The sequence below is a fragment of the Pseudophryne corroboree genome, chromosome 8 (assembly GCF_028390025.1).
Source record: "Pseudophryne corroboree isolate aPseCor3 chromosome 8, aPseCor3.hap2, whole genome shotgun sequence".
Lineage (NCBI taxonomy): Eukaryota > Metazoa > Chordata > Amphibia > Anura > Myobatrachidae > Pseudophryne > Pseudophryne corroboree.
Window position 1 is genome coordinate 227705905 of NC_086451.1, and position 17023 is coordinate 227722927.

General features: G+C 44.4%; 1 long non-coding RNA gene across 1 annotated transcript in view; it reads right to left on the reverse strand.

The window, feature by feature from the left end:
* LOC134947640 (uncharacterized) overlaps positions 1-16253 on the reverse strand; it is a 78747-nt gene extending 62494 nt beyond the window's left edge. The window contains exon 1 of the long non-coding RNA XR_010182674.1: positions 16190-16253. This is a non-coding gene — a long non-coding RNA (uncharacterized LOC134947640). The remainder of the gene's footprint in view (positions 1-16189) is intronic.
* Positions 16254-17023: the final 770 nt, after the last annotated feature.

Below are 17023 nucleotides of genomic sequence, written 5' to 3' on the forward strand. Positions count from 1 at the left end.
CGCCCCACATGGCTGCCTCGGATGGTTCCTCCGTGGGCGGGGTGTGCTTCATTTGGATCTTTCCATGCAGGGTATAGCATACTCCTACACCCGTGTCAGTTCTCCCATACATGCATTTGGCCCCTGTATGGCTCATCTCCCACTGTGTAACCTTTGTAGTGCGCCCAACATGGCTGCCTTATCTGGTGCGCTTGTGGATGGGATGAAAAATGCGTGGACCTGATGTTTTTATTGGAACCCTACTCTGAACTTAAGGACTCTGCAATCTCCCCATTTTGTGTTCTCTTCTAGGGGTGGACTATTCCACCCTGGGTAATCCTACGCAGTGCGCCTAAGATGGCTGCCGCACCTGGTGCCTTGTGAGGGTGGAATACACAACCCCTGGAGGTTATTACCCAAAATGCCTACACCAATCATGCATTATTCTTTCTGTGTCTTTGTCTGTGTGGTTTATCTTTTGATGTAATACTTAAATCTTCTGTATTATGTGCATTGTGTGATCTAGTTGGCTCCGCGGATGGCTGCCTCGGTGCTGCTCTGCCAAGCAGCCTTAGTTTTTAGTCTTAAATGTATAATATGTCTACTGTACAGTTGCATATGTGCAGTATGAACTCATATATGTAATGTTTGTAATGTATGCTACGTTTTTCCTCCTTCATGTTGCTGCTTGGCGATGCATTGTACCACAAAGAATTTCTAGTGTACGTGAGTACACCTGGCCAATAAAGCTGATTCTGATTCTGATTCTAATAGTTGGCAGCTCCTTCAGTCCGGACCAGATGTCAACACTTGCTCCTGACTGCCCTGCATCACCACCAGCGGGTGGGCTAGGACATTTTATTCTTTACTTCGCAGCCCCAGTTGCGGGAGGAGCTGTTGACGGGTCACGTTCCGCTTGAGTTACAATTTTCTCACCAGCAGGTCTTTGAACCTCTGCAGACTTGTGTCCACCGGAAAGAGAGATACAAACGTAGGCTTTAAACTTATGATCGAGCAGGGTGGCCAAAATGTAGTACTCTGATTTCAACAGATTGACTACCCTTGAATCCTGGCAAAGCGAATGAAGGGCTCCATCCACAAGTCCCACATACTCAGAGGAATCGCTCCGTCTTAGCTACTCCTTCAATTTCTCAAGCTGCTTCTGAAAAAGCCTGTTGAGGGGAATGACCTGACTCAAGCTGGCAGTGTCTGAACTGACTTCACGTGTGGCAAGATCGAAGGGTTGGAAAACCTTGCACAACACAGAAATCATTCTCCACTGCACTTGAGTCAGGTGCATTCCCTCTCCTTTGCCAAAATCATAGGTGGATGTATAGGCTTGAATGGCCTTTTGCTGCTTCTCCATCCTCTGAAGCATATAGAGTGTTGAATTCCACCTCGTTACCACCTCTTGCTTCAGTTGATGGCAGAGCAGGTTCAGGAGTGTTTGCTCACGCTCCAGTCTTCAGCACGCAGTCGCTGAATGTCGAAAGTGGCCCATAATTTTTCGGGCCACCAACAGCATTTCCTGCATGCCCCTGTCGTTTTTCAAAAAATTCTGCATCACCAAATTAATTGTATGTGCAAAACATGGGAAGTGCTGGAATTTGCCCGGATGTAATGCACGCACATTATTGGTGGCGGTGTCAGATATCACAAATCCACAGGAGAGTCTAAGTAGGGTAAGCCATTGCGCGATGATGTCCCTCAGTTTCCGTAAGTGGCTGTCAGTGGTGTGCCTCTTATGGAAACCAGTGATATACAGCGTAGCCTGCCTAGGAACGAGTTGGCGTTTGTGAGATGCTGCTGCTGGTGCCGCCGCTGTTGTTGCTGCGGGAGGCAATACATCTACCCAGTGGGCTGTCACAGTCATGTAGTCCTTAGTTTGCCCTGCTCCACTTGTCCACATGTCCGTGGTTAAGTGGACAGTGGGTACAACTGCATTTTTCAGGACACTGAGGGCACTTTTCTTAATGACTCTAGAATCTAGATGGGATTTGGTACCAGGGACACAGTATGACCATCAACTCTATAAATCCCACTGTACTAATTGCGGATAGCGGATACACGTCTAACACCAGCATAGTTGTTATGGCCTCAGTAATCCACTGTGCAACAGGGTGACTGCTGCCATATTTCATCTTCCTCGCAAAGGACTGTTGGATAGTCAATTGCTTAGTTGAAGTAGTACAAGTGGTCTTCCGACTTCCTCTCTGGGATGACGATCGACTCCCAGCAGCAACAATAGCAGCGGTGGAAGCAGTGGGTGTACCGCTCAAGGATCCTCCGGAGGAATCTCGGATAAGAGAGGATTCGTCAGTCATGCCAGTGACATGGCCTGCAGGACTACTTACATTCCTGACTGAGGAGGAAATTGACATTGTGGGAGTTGGTGGTGTGGATTGCAGGAGCTTGGGTACAACAGGAAGAAGGGATATAGGTGTCAGTGGACTGCTAATGCTATTACCCAAAGTTTCTGAACTCGACAATGACTTGTGATGAATGCGCTGCAGGTGACATATAAGGGAGGATGTTCCTAGGTGGTTAACGTCCTTACCCCTACTTATTATGGATTGACAAAGGCAACACATGGCTTGACATCTGATGTCTGGATTTGTGGAGAAATAATACCACACCAAAGAGATGGTTTATTTGGTATTTTGTCCAGGCATGACAATGGGCTTTTTCATCCCATGGACAACAACTGTCTCCACTGGTGCCTTATTCAAACAAACCACATCACCATCAGAATCCTCATTGTCAACTTCCTCCTCAGCACCAGCTACACCAATATCCTTCTCATCCTGGTGTACTTCTACAGTGACATCCTCAATCTCAATATCAGCAATTGGACTGGCGGTGCTCCTCCAGCACTTGCAGGGGGCGTGCAAATGGTGTTAGGAGCCTCCTCTTTCCATACAGTCTTGGGAAGGTCAGGCCTGGACATCGCAACCGCAGACACACTTGGACTCTCCTTGAGGATTTGTGATATCTCTGAACGCACAGTTGTCTTTTCCTGTGCTTTAACAAGCTTAATTTTTTTTACATTTTTCAAGAGGGAGGAGGGCTTCCACCCTCATGAGAAGCTGAGCCACCAGTCATGAACATAGGCCAAGGCCTTAGCCTTTCCTTGCCACTTTGTGTCGTGAATGGCAAATTGCCAATTTTACGTTTCTCATCAGAGAATTTTTTTTTTGGTTATTAATTTTTGCTTCTTGGAATTTACATGCCCTCTATTACATTGGGCATCGGCCTTAGCATACGACGTTGATGGAATTGCATCGTCAATGCCATGACCGGTGGCAGCAGCAGCTTCAGCACTAGTACTAGGAACGGGAAGTGGTTCCTGATCTTCCACTATTTTTTCCTCCAAATGTTTGTTCTCCATTTCATAGGACATCACTCCTTTATTATTACAGCACACAGAACAGTGCCCCTTTATTTTCACAGCACCCCTGTATTTTTACAGCATACAGGACAGGGCCAGTGTACTTTTATTTTAACAACTGCACCACTGTATTTTTACAGCACACAGGACCAGTGTACTTTTATTTTAACAAATAAACACCCCTGTTTACAAGACAGGGCCAGTGTACATTTATTTTCAATGCACCCCTGAATTTTTACAGGACACAAGACAGGGCCAGTGTACATTTATTTTCACTGCACCCCTGAATTTTTACAGCATACAAGACCGGGCCAGCAACCCTGTATTTTCACTGCATACAGGAGGACAGTGCCCCTGCTCCCTGTACAACACAGTGACAGTTAGAACAGCAACACCCATGTACAGCTGCAGCACCCCTAACAGCACATGAAACACCAGTGACAGCCAGGACAGCACCCCTAACATCCCAGGGACACCACAATGACAGGAACAGCACCCCTACAGCACCCCTACAGAGCACACACTGACCCCACCCGACGCCACCAACCACAGAGAGACAGAGATCTGTCTCCCTCACTCTCCAATTCTGGAGTGAAAATGGTGGCGACACGCGGCTGTTTATATGGAATCCTAAACTTGTGAGAATCCGACAGCGGGATGATTACGTTTTGCCTCGTTCTGGTTTCCGAGTCTGGCGGGAAGTCTCGAGCCGGACTTGGTTCCTGGCTCAGAACATGAAGATCAGGGGGTTTCGGTTCTCTGAGAACCGAACCCGCTCATCTCTAGATGTAATGGGAGCCTATAATGCTGGGCAGGAAATTATAGCACCACATCGGACATTACAATGTGCGTCTATTTTCTTTTTGTAATGGCGTGCGGATGTTTCCTTGCTTTTGTGTATCAGATCCGAGGTGTCACGGTATTTAGACTGAAAATGTCTGATATTTTTGGACCAACTGGAATGTATCTTTTAGTACAGGAGGATGACAGTGTCAGAGAAAGTCACCCATTGTACCCCTAAAGTCTCATGATTAAAGTAACACACATCCTAAATAAACCCCAGTCCTTCAGGACACACAAGAAACATATGCTGATTTAAATGATATGCAGCATGGCTATATTCTGTGTGTAATTGCAACTGTATCATCATACCTATTTATGTTACATACAAAATATAGGCATGGTGCATATAGGGGGTAATTCAGAGTTGATCACAGCATCAAATTTGTTAGCAGTTGGGCAAAACCATGGGCCTAATTCTGAGTATTTATCCTGCACAGAAACAATATAACCACCCAAATCTAACTCTCTCTGCAAATGTTATATCTGCCCCACCTGCAGTGCACATGGGTGGTCATTCCGAGTTGTTCGCTCTTTGCCATTTTTCGCAACGCAGCAATTAGGTGGAATATGCGCATGCGCATGGTACGCAGAGCGCATGCGCTTAGCAAATTAACACAAAACTTAGTAGATTTACACAAGATCGAGCTACGTTTTTTCAATGCTTGAGTGATCGTAGTGTGATTGACAGGAAGTGGATGTTTCTGGGCGGAAACTGAGCGTTTTCAGGGAGTGTGCTAAAAAACGCAGGCGTTCCAGGTAAAAACGCAGGAGTGGCTGGAGAAACGGGGGAGTGGCTGGCCGAACACAGGGCGTGTTTGTGACGTCAAACCAGGAACTAAACGGACCGAGGTGATCGCAATCTAGGAGTAGGTCTGGAGCTACTCAGAAACTGCAAGGAATTATTTAGTAGCAGTTCTGCTAACCTTTCATTCGCACTTCTGCTAAGCTAAGATACACTCCCAGGGGGCGGCGGCCTAGCGTTTGCAATGCTGCTAAAAGCAGCTAGCAAGCGAACAACTCGGAATGAGGGCCATGGTTTTGCCCAATTGCTAACAAACTTGCTGCTGCGATCAACTCAGAATTACCCCCCATGTGCACTGCAGGCGGAACAGATATAACATTCGCAGAGAGAGTTAGATGTGGGTGGGTTATATTGTTTCTGTGCAGGGTAAATACTGTCTGATTTATTTTTACACTGCAATTTAGATTTCAGATTGAACACACCCCACCCAAATCTATCTCTCTACACATGTTATATCTGCCCCCCCTGCAGGGCACATGGTTTTGCCAAACTGCTATCAAATTTGCTGCTGCGATCAACCCTGAATTACCCAAATAATTTTTAACAACAGGAGCTGCTTGTGCATCCTACCATGTGAATAGGACACATAAGTATCTTGTGTGCAGTGGCCACTCTCTTTTTGGAGGCTGTGCCTGGTCTCATGATTCTAGAAAACATATTTTTGGATATATGAATCAGGACCCAATATATTTAATGTAATATATGTTCTATAAGACATTTTCAGAAGATTGCCACACCATTAAGGATGCGGTTATGTAACATACGGGTACAATCCTCTATTTTTATCAACATGAGTAGTTCCCATAGCATAGTCTCCATAGCTTTTTTTGGGGACTGCAAAAACAACCTACCTGGGATCATGTCACCATGTGTACTTTCAAAATGTCAATAGTCATATGTCTGCAGAATGCTGATATTATGTTTAGGCTGCGGGCAGATAGGTAGGGTTAAGGGGGGAACTCATGGAGTGATATTCTAAGCAATCTGACTAGATTGCTTAGAATTTAAGCATTATAGCTCCGTGTGTACCCCCTACAGCGATAGCGATGCGCAGCCCCGCGCATCGCTATCGCTGCTATCGTCGCTCACTTCACCCGCTGGGTGAAGTGAGCGCCCCCCCCCCCCCCCACCGTCTCCCCCCGCACGCTCAGCACACATCACGCTGTGCTGAGCGGCGGGAGAGATGTGTGCTGAGTGGTTCGCTCAGCACACATCTCTCTCACATCGGCCAGTGAATACTGGCCTTTAGACTGCGGGCAGATAGGTAGGGTTGGGCTGCAAGCAGATAGTTATGGTTAGGCTGTGAAGGGAGGGTTTGGGTTCGGCTGTGGGAGGGATGTGTGTGTTAAGTATAGGTTTATCGTTATGGTTAGGGGATAGCGTATTTACCACCAAAAAGGTTGTATCAGATGACACCACCAGAACACTGCCACACCTGACACCACTGGACCAAGGAGACACCTTTGCACCACTGTTTTATCGACATTCTGAGCATGCTGACATTTCATCATTGTTGAAATGCTAAACACGTCGATGTTAGGACCATGTCAACATTCTCATGTCAACATGATGTCAACTCAATGAATGTCAACAAATATACAGAGCATGCCTATCTACAAAGGTATTTACCACAATTTTATATGGGATTACCTTTTCGTTTATAGTTCAAATATATGAGACTGATGGCCCTGCACACACAATTGGTAAGCCACAGTGTCAGCTGGGTCAAAACCCACCAGAAAAGTGATAAGCACAAGTTATTTTATTACAGTAAAATCAGTCTCCATTTACTTTTGCAATGTTCAGGAGTGTGATCCGTCATATGAGCATGGACATTTCTAGGTCTTCCAAAGCCCTAGCTGCCCACAACACACCTGCCCACCTCTAAAATCACCCTTCAGTTACCACTGTCACCAGAAAGTCTGATGTGAGGGCACCTGCTTACCATGGTGATTGGAGTAATTACTCTTAACTTCCCATAAATTGGGGCAAATATGGTGGCAGGACAGTCCCCACAACATTGGTCTATACATGTGTCCTGAGATCTTTATATATAAATGCGAAAGCCATCACTCACTCACTCACTCACTGACTCATCACTAATTCTCTTTCTTCCCGATATGTGAGGAAGCTGAAATTTAACATTGGTATTCTTCAGGTGGGAAATAGGAAAACTATGTAATTTGAATTTTAATAAACCTCCCCTAAGGAGATGAAAAGGGGGTTGACATAATGACATCATTACCGATGCGTGGCTTGAGTTGCGTGAATGATAACGCCAAAACGGACAATAAGATAAAAATTTGGATTGCACCTCCAGTGGGTAGAATTCAATAAACTATAGAAATGTTATCGTCACTTTTTACCGTATCTGCTATGGGTGCTCCTCGGGTAACGCCAAGAACCATGGATTAATATTTACTTACATTAAGACATCTCAAATTTACAGTCATTTACAGTTACAACCATGAAAATCAGAAACTCCTGTGTGAAGAACAGGTAGAACAGCTAGTAGAGGTATATTTACTAAAGGTTGACTTTGGTATTTTGTCATTTTTCTATTGGTTTTGCCAACCAATTATTTACAAAAGGCAATGGAAAATATACCCAAATACAGACTTTAGAACAGTTTAGAACACTGGAGCAACTATCAATGTTTTCACATAGAAAGGAATAGGAACCAATCATAACATACTTTCCTGTGGCAGGCGAGTCTGGGTGAAGCACTGTGCCCTCCCTCCCTCCCAATTCCATATCCAAAGGGATTAACGAGTAATACCTATGGCGCTATCAATGGGTTGCTTTTCTTATAGCAGCTAAATATAAGGGGTTAGTTAGGCCCCACAACTAAATCGACAACAAACAAATTAGTAGCGCTTGGAAACTGGATTAGAGATTTTATAATCACAAATTTAATAAATTGATTAAAAATAATAATATTGTTGCAACAATCAATTAAAACACAGTATGTAGTATTAAATTTTGGGCATAGATTAGCACTGCAAGACCTTAAAAAGTTCCATATATTGGGATATGGTTTGTTTGCCGGTACTCAAATAAGCCAGTTTAGCCTCAAACGCAATTGCCACAGTCCAGGAACAGTTTGCAAGCAAATGGAAATAATCAACTGCTGTTGGAATAGACCTTACATAGCTGGTTCAAGATGATACTTGGTCCAATTGGTTTGCTCGGGTCCAATACTGCAGATATCCAATTGAGGAAATAGAGTCCAGCTGTCCCACCGACGCGTTTCGCTGTTTAGCACAGCTTTTTCAAGCTTGAAAAAGCTGTGCTAAACAGCGAAACGCGTCGGTGGGACAGCTGGACTCTATTTCCTCAACTCCTTCTAACAGCCTAGAAGTCTGATATAGGAACTACCATCATCAGCAAATTGGATATCTGCAGTATTGGACACGAGCAAACCAATTGGACCAAGTATCATCTTGAACCAGCTATGTATGGTCTATTCCAACAGCAGTTGATTATTTCCATTTGCTTGCAAACTGTTCCTGGACTGTGGCAATTGCATTTGAGGCTAAACTGGCTTATTTGAGTACCGGCAAACAAACCATATCCCAATATATGGAACTTTTTAAGGTCTTGCAGTGCTAATCTATGCCCAAAATTTAATACTACATACTGTGTTTTAATTGATTGTTGCAACAATATTATTATTTTTAATCAATTTATTAAATTTGTGATTATAAAATCTCTAATCCAGTTTCCAAGCGCTACTAATTTGTTTGTTGTCGATCCAATTCCTTATCCAGCCCATAACCTCTGAGCCTAGGCTAGTAATGGTAATTAGGGGGAAAGACAGTATGGGGTTCCCTCGATTTTCCAATAACCAGCACCAGGCTACACCAGCCGGGGGTGCTTATGCTATGGCAAAGAGACATACAGCATTGGAGCCCCCCTGTCATAATGGCAAACAGCTTTTAGTTGGTCAGCCCAGGGCTAGAATCTATAGGGAAGTGGGGACCCCTCAAAAAAAATTGGGTCCTGCCTTCCCACGGACAACTAGCACCCCCTGGGCTTTGGATGCTTAGTTAAATAATATATTTTTTACAGGTGGCGTACAGGTCCCAAGCAAGCCTGCCTCAGTATAATGAACCATAAGTTCGAGCATACCCAGACATTAAGAGTCTACTGGCACCTGTAGTCCTTCTGTACAATAAATACAGGTTTAGTCTCCCATACACAAAATGCTTGGGACCAGAAGTATTTTGGATATCGGATTTTCCATATTTTGGAATATTTGCATACCATAATGAGATCTCTTAGGAATGGGACCCAAGTCTAAACAAAGAATGCATTTAAGTTTCATATACACCTTATACACACAGCCTGAAGTCAGACCCAAATTTATCTAGTCCTGGAGAGTAATAATTTGCACGGTGATAAAGTACCAGCCAATCAGCTCCTATTTTGCATTTTTCAAACAGAGCCGGTAACATGGCAGTTAGGAGCTGTTGGTTGGTACTTTATTACCATGCAATTTATCACTCTCCAAGGCTTTATAAATATGGTGCTGGATTTTATACCGTATTTTTTATAATTTTGTGCATGAAACAAAGTTTGTGTACATACCCAAAATTCATTAATGTTTCATATACACCTTTTATTGGATGGTATCGGGATCCCGGCACTTGGGATGCCGGTGGTCAGAATAACAACAGCGGCATCCCCCCCCCCACACACACCTTGCAGCCTAACCCTAACCCTCCCCGGTAGAGCTTAAACCTAACTGTTCTTACCAGCAGCCTAATCCTAAACTCCCCTCTTAGAGCCAAACCCTAAACCTCCCTTCCCGCAGCCTAACCCTAACCTCCCACCCACAGTATAACCCTCACTCTGCAGCCTAAACCTAGCCTCTGCCCCCCCCCTCACACATACACCTAACCCTAACCCTCCCTGGCATACTTACGATAGGGACGCCGGCAGTCGGCATTCTTCCACCAGCATTATAATCCATGTCGGGATCCCAGAGTCGGTCTTCTAACCAGTGTTGGTAGACTGGTATGCTGACCGGATCATTTTATACAATATTTTAATATTTTGGGATTTAAAAAAAGTTTGTGTACATCGAATCATCAGAAAGCACTATCTCAGTCATGCTCCAAAAATTTGGTATTTCGGAATATTTTGTATTTTGGAAATTTGTATATGGAGGACTCAACCTGTATTGCACAAAATACATGACACACATAATGACTGTGGAACTCCTTTGTTAAATACACACAACCACTACATCCGATGTTCATTAATTTATTACTTACAGTCTAAAGGGAGTTACCTCCTCTTTGGTCCATATAGACATCCCGACTCTTGGCAAAACAATAAACCTATTATACTGCTCTTAACAGCAAGTCACTCCACATCACTCTCCATAGAAATAAATGGGGATGCGCTGATTGGTCTGAGCATGCAGTCAGTATAGGGTTTTGAAACCTGATGGGTATCGACATCGGATTTCAATTCAATGGCAGTCAAAACCGATGCATATTAAATGCTGATTTTTTTAAACTGCAACTCAATGTTGATAATCACCAATACCCGTCAGCTTTACAATAGACCCAAAACCTTTAAGTAAATTTACTCTTGATCTCCATTTTTGTTTCATTTTGACATATGAAAACATTGTTTCGTTTTTTAATAAAATACTAGTTTTTAAGCAGCACTTAAACAGATAACAGTCTCCTGTATTGTGTGGGTTTTAGAAAGCTTTGTACTGTGAATGTAGCTGTTTGGTGATAAAAGGTTAAGGACCTCTGCTGTAAATTCTCTGTATTCTATGTGATAAATAATGCCATTCAACCTTCAAAAATCTCAAAATCAGAGCAACATATCAGGCAGGTTACACAAAATTTGTGATTCTCTCCTGTTTTTTATCTCTCACTTTTACTACTGGACATCGTTTTTGGAAATATATTTGATTAGCTGAATACCCTTGCTTCGCTATGGGATGAGGATGGTAAATTAGAATTAGAGTTGTTTGTTAATTTATGTTGGTTGGAGATCTAGTATATAGGCATATCTTGCTTCCCTGACCCACTTTTTGTAGTGGCCGAACCCCTTTTTAGTCCCCCAAGGGACCCTGCTCTTCCCACTATACAACTCTCAGTCTGTGGCTTCCTGCTGCCTCCATTCCCCTCCTCTCATCATGTTAGTGCCCCTGTGAAATTATCGATTTATTTGCAGTTTCTTATATAGTGCAGCACATTATGCATCTCCTAATATACTCTGTGCTGCTAGGGGGACCCTGCTACTTCCACTATATAACTCTCAGTTTGTGGGTTTGTGCTACCTCCATTCCCCTCTTCACATCATGTCACTGCCCCTTGTCACATACAGCCCTGTCCTGCCTGACATATCATGCATCTCCTAATATACTCTGTACTGATGGAGACCCTGCTCTTCCCACTATATAACTCTCAGTGTGTGGCTTCCTGCTACCTCCATTCCCCTTCTCACATCATGTCACTGCCAGTGTCACATGCAGCCCTGTCGCCACTGACATATCATGCATGTCCTGATATAGTATGTGCTGCTGGCCCACCTCTAGGGGTGCTAGGGGTGTGTTAACCCCACAGTGTTTGTTCCCAGATTGTAAGTCATATGTGTACCAAGTTTGGTGTACATTGCACCAGACATTCCAGAGTTATGCTGTCTCGTTAAATACTCTGTGCTGCTGCCTCATCCCTAAGGGTGCTAGGGGTGTCTTACCCCCACAGTGTTTGTACCCAGATTGTAAATCATGTGTACCAAGTGTGGTATAAATTGGTCCAGGCATTATGGAGTTATGCTGTCTCCTGATATACTCTGTGCCTCTGTCTCCCCCTAGGGGTGCTAGGTGTGTGTCACTGTTACCCCCACAGTGTTTGTTCCCAGATTGCAAGTTATATGTGTACCAAGTTTGGTGTAAATTTCTGCAGGCATTCCGGAGTTATGCTGGAACATACATTTACACATACATACATACATACATACATACATACATACATACATACATACATACACACATCCATTTTTGGTGATTTCCATGGATGGCCAGTGACATTTGGAAAACCAGTTCTTAGCAAGCACCTGGGACCTAAGGAGAAGCTACCTGCCAAGTATCAAGAGAGTGTAGGCCTTGTGGTTTAAGAGATTTTGTGATGAGTCAATCAGTGAGTCAATCTACTTTTTTGCCATATATATATATATATATATATATATATATCGAGAGAGAGAGAGAGAGAGAGAGAGAGAGAGAGAGAGAGAGAGAGAGGGAGATACTTTATATTTAATATTTTCTTTCATTTTGTTCCTTTAATGCATTTAAGAGTCAAAATAAGGGAAACTTCCAGGACCAGTTTCTGTTATCTGTGGCAAAGTTGGAATGGATTCGGTATTAAATACTGTTTGTTGGGATGCCGGCTGTCATATGACCGACAGTGGCACCCCGACACTGAATATCCTGACATCGGAGGTGGTAAGTTCTGTTACCCTCCCCTACCCTAACCCTAACTCTCCAGTGGTGGTGGCTAGTGGTAACCCTCAGGTGATGTCGGCTAGAGCTAACCACCCCCCCTAGTGCCTAACCCTAACCCCCCTATTGCCTAACCCTCCCCCAGGCCCTAACCCCGATACTTACCTTCAGGACGTTGGCTGTAAGTGTTCCAGCAACCGTCTCCTGAGTGGTGTCGGGATTCCAGAATCAGTCACATGACTGCCGGCATCCCGACCACCGGGATGCCAAACACATTCTACTAGGTGAATGATTAAACATTTCTCTGTCAAGTTATTGGGGCGTATGTAATAGGCTCCTTGTTTGCTGGAGGTGCAGGATTCCGGCTGATCTTGGAGGTTTTTTAAAAAGGCAATCAAGGCAAAATGATGTAAACCTTGTAAATAATTTCCGCTTTAAAATAACACCTGATAATGAGGGTAATGCAGAGTTGATCACAGCAGCAAATTTGTTAGCAGTTGGGCAAAACCATGTGCACTGCAGGGGGGGGGGGGGGGGGGGGGCAGATGTAACATGTGCAGAGAGAGTTAGATTTGGGTGGTGTGTATTCAAACTGAAATCTAATTTGCAGTGTAAAAATAAAGAAGCCAGTATTTACCCTGCACAGGATCAGTATACTGTAACCCACCCAAATCTAACTCTCTCTGCACATGTTATATCTGCCCCACCTGCAGTGCACATGGTTTTGCCCAACTGCTAGCAAATTTGCTGCTGCAATCAACTCTGAATTACCCCCATTGGCCGGCATTCCGCACCTCCCTCAAACTCGGACCCTATTACATATACCCTCTTATGTCAGGGCTATCTAAATAAAAATTGTTAGTGAACCTTTGCCTTTAATGGGGAAAGACCCTTTTTAGGAGGTCCATAGGACAGGCAGGCCCACTACCACTACTACAGCACAAAGATTGCAATGCTGGGCCAGCACATGCATGTTTCATGGAAAGCAGCAGCTACACTGACAGAGCAGGGGCAATCCTTCCTTCTGCTATATGAATTTTAGTCTCATTGCCATGTTACTGCTGCAGTCAGGGACAGACTGGGGCCCTCTTTCCGGCCCTGGCATACGTGCGCGCGCACGTGAAAGGGGGCGCACACGACTAGCAAGGGGTGCGCAGACACTGCAAATGGGAGCGTGCCGCGAGTCAGGGGATGTAGACTCGCAGCACGCCCCCATATTGCTTAGCAATGGGGCACGCAGACACTGCAAGTGGGGGCATGCTGCGAGTCAGGGGTCGTGGACTCACGGCATGCCCCCACATTGCTAAGCAATGGGGCATTTCTAGGGGAAATTACAAATTATATATTTTAGCCCCTTTTATATTAATGGGTGATATTAGAATTTATTGCACTAGGAAGTGCCCTTCTTTTTTAATCTACTTTCAGATTGAAGGTGCTAATTAATCACTAAGGGGGTCATTCCGAGTTGTTCGCTCATTGCCGATTTTCGCTATGCTGCGATTTGCTGATAACTGCGCATGCGCATGGTACGCAGAGCGCATGCCCTTAGTTATTTAACTAAAAACTTAGTAGATTTACACAAGCTCGAGCGACATTTTTTCAACGCTCGAGTGGTCGTATTGTGATTGACAGGAAGTGGGTGGTTCTGGGCGGCAACTCAGCGTTTTCACAGCGTTTGCTAAAAAACGCAGGCGTGCCAGGCAAAAATGCAGGAGTGGCTGGAGAAACGGGGGAGTGGCTGGCCGAACGCAGGGCGTGTTTGTGACGTCAAACCAGGAACTAAACGGACTGAGCTGATTGCAATCTAGGAGTAGGTCTGGAGCTACTCAGAAACTGCTAAGAATTATTTAGTAGCAGTTCTGCTAATTTTTTGTTCGCTATTCTGCTAAGCAAAGATACACTCCCAGAGGGCGGCGGCCTAGCTTGTGCAATGCTGCTAAAAGCAGCTAGCGAGCGAACAACTCGGAATGAGGGCCTAAATGCGGTCTTGAAGTGAAGAGATCTTACTAAGGACCGTCATTGCAGAATATGAGATAAACTGTTTTACATTATACACATGGTTCGTGTTCATTCATAGCCCCTTTATGCACACTAAATTGTTGTGGTATTAAGACTTATTGCACTAGGAGGCGCTCTTGTCTTCATTGTTTTTCATCATTCTATCTATCTATCTATCTATCTATCTATCTATCTATCTATCTATCTATCTATCTATCTATCTATCTATCTACCTGTCTGTCTGTCTGTCTGTCTGTCTATCTATAATTCTGACTATATATATATATATATATATATATATACAAAAGCCCTCACTCATTTCCTGACTGTCTGACTCGTCACTAATTCTCTTACTTCCCGAGGATGATATTTAGCATGGGTATTCTGCAGGTGGGAAATAGGAAAACTACGTAATTAGAATTTTAATAAATCTCCCCTAAGGGGATGTAAAGGGGGTTGACATAATGACATAATTTCCGATGCGTGGCTTGTGTTGCGTGAACAATAATGCCCAAACAGACAACCAAATCAAAATTTTTATTGCACCTCCAGTGTGTAGAATTTAATAAACTACAAAAATGGTCCTGTCACTTTTCACCATATCTACTACGGGTGTGGGAAGGAGCACTGGCGTATCTATAATGCGTGCAGTGTGTGCGGTACACACGGGCCCCTGGGTCCAGAGGGGGCTCACACTGCACACACTACACTTATTTCTTCTATACTTACCTTTCCGGCATCCATCGGCGACTGTGTATGGACCCCCTCCTCTCCCGTAGCCGTCACCGTCGTCACCGCACTGAGCGCTAGAGTCTCAGCACTGAGAGTGCTAGCAGCGGCGGTGATGGCTACAGGAGAGGAGGGGGCCCACACACGGAGTCTGCACACGGGTCTGCTCCTCTCTAGAAACACCGCTGGGAAGGGGCATAATAGCATGGGTTTATTCTGGGATCAATTCTGTCATGCCCATTCCCCTCGAGATATGCGCCTTATGTTCCTATTGGAAAAACGGGATGCTGGGGTGGGCATAAAAAAAGTCTAGTTATGGCTTTGCGTACACAACTGTACCTATAGCCAGGGACGGACTGGGGCCTATTTCCAGCCCTGGCATCTGTGTGTGCGCGCGCACGTGAAAGGGACGCGCACGACTAGAAAGGGGCATGCGGACATTGCAAATGGGGGCGTGCTGTGAGTCAGGGGGTGTGGACTTGCGCCACGCCCCCATATTACTTAGTAACTGGTCACTACAGGTGCACGTGAAAGGGGGCGCGCGTGGCAAGAAAGGGGCATATGGACACTGCAAATGGGAGCATGCTGCGAGTCAGGGGGCGTGGCCACCCTCCATATTGCTTAGTAATGGGGCACTATGGGCAGAGGCGGCGTCAGACAAACCAGAGAGCTGGGAGCTGCGAGCGGCGTTCCTTGCTCTCTGTGGACCTGACCGGCCCACCAGTCCATTGCCCCTTCTGGCATTTGCCAGAAGTGCCAGATTGGCAGTCCGGCACTGCCTACGGCTAAACAAAACACACCAAAACAACCATACATCACCATGTACACAGCAGAGTCTTTATACTTAGAATTTAGATTTAGGTTTTTTTTATGTGCTTATTAGATTTTTCCTATATGTATAGCCCTTACACCCCACTATGATATACACATGTATTTTTGTTTCAGTCCCAGACCTGAGTTATAGCCTTTGTCACCGTACCTCCTCTCTGAGTGGATGTGTCATGGCTCCAGTCCATTTGTTTTTTTAAATCCTCACTGGCCCTTGTAAAAGAACACACATATTTCAGAAAATACTCCATGATGATGTTGGAGAAATAAGGACCTGAAATCCTTTAAGTGTTCTTTTTAATTCAACAAAACTCATGGGTGTCTGCAGCAATAGTTTAACCATGGGTGTCTTTATAAGAGCAGCCCATGTCTTGCTATGCAAACTGTTTATAAATCATAGCTTACTGTTTAAACAAGCATGTGACATATGGGCACTTGCATAGACAATGGGGGCTCTGTATCAAAGGGCAACCGGTAAAGATCATAGCAGGGCAAATACAGCCTTGATGAAAATGTGGTCTCACCTGTTCCCAGTCTGTGTTGAATCAACTGCAGCACATATAAAAAGGGGCCCAGTATCTTACTGAAGGGGACATGCCCGTACAGTGCACTGAATATAAATGCTGGCAACCAACATGCAGCATGATGAATTTTGTGAGAAAAAAGTATCAACATGTCTGCGTTTGGCAACACCTTTCAAATGTACAAGCTTAACTCGGGCACAGCGCTTTGTGGGCACTAATCCTCTGTACTCACATCATGCCAAACAATGTACATATACTAATTTGCAATTTTTTACAGCAGCAAAGCTGAATGGAAACTGTGTATTAAATAGAATACTATTTAACTTTGGTTATTACTAATGTATGATGCTCTGTAGGGAATTAAGAATTTCTAATTTTTGCTGATGAAATCTATTTTTTTTAAATAATATTTTGTTAACAAAGCTATGTATATTCTACACCCTCATATGCATGCTTCATAA